Source organism: Alexandromys fortis, unplaced genomic scaffold, assembly GCF_014885135.2.
Source record: "Alexandromys fortis isolate MF-2015 unplaced genomic scaffold, M_Fortis_MF-2015_v1.1 scaffold_140, whole genome shotgun sequence".
In the NCBI taxonomy this organism is placed as follows: domain Eukaryota; kingdom Metazoa; phylum Chordata; class Mammalia; order Rodentia; family Cricetidae; genus Alexandromys; species Alexandromys fortis.
In genome coordinates, this window is record NW_026068048.1 from 1,784,537 (window position 1) to 1,785,113 (window position 577).

Consider the following 577-nt stretch of genomic DNA (forward strand, 5'->3'; position numbering starts at 1 on the left):
TCCCAATTTACTCAGGAGATCTTTTGTTTTTCTACTTCCCATGTAAATCAGAACCATGTCTGTCTCTCTTAGAGTCCTCATTGTTGTCTAGGTTCTCTGGGATTGTGAGTTGTAGGCTGGTTTTCATTGCTTTATGTCTAAAAACAATTTATGAGTGAGTACATCAGCTGCCACATGGCTCAGGTTAGCACATGGTGCTGACCATGGTGCTGGCACCTGGCTATGTTCTGCAGACACCAGCTAGGAGGTGTGTCGCTATACTCCACCGAGCACCCACCTGCCTAAGAGACTGCAGGATTAGGAATACACACCCAGCTCCTTGTCCACAACTTTTCTTAGCTTTCTCAGGCCCTATGTTTGAATATTTGAGCTTCCACATTGGATCCCATGTGTAGTCAGATTTTTCTTTGGTCCACCAACTCACAAATAATGATCCAAGCCGGGTGGTGGTGGCGGCGGCGGCGCACGCCTTTAATCCCAGCACTCGGGAGGCAGAGGCAGGCAGATCTCTGTGAGTTCGAGGCCAGCCTGGTCTACAAGAGCTACAGGCTCCACAAGCCACAGAGAAACCCTGTCT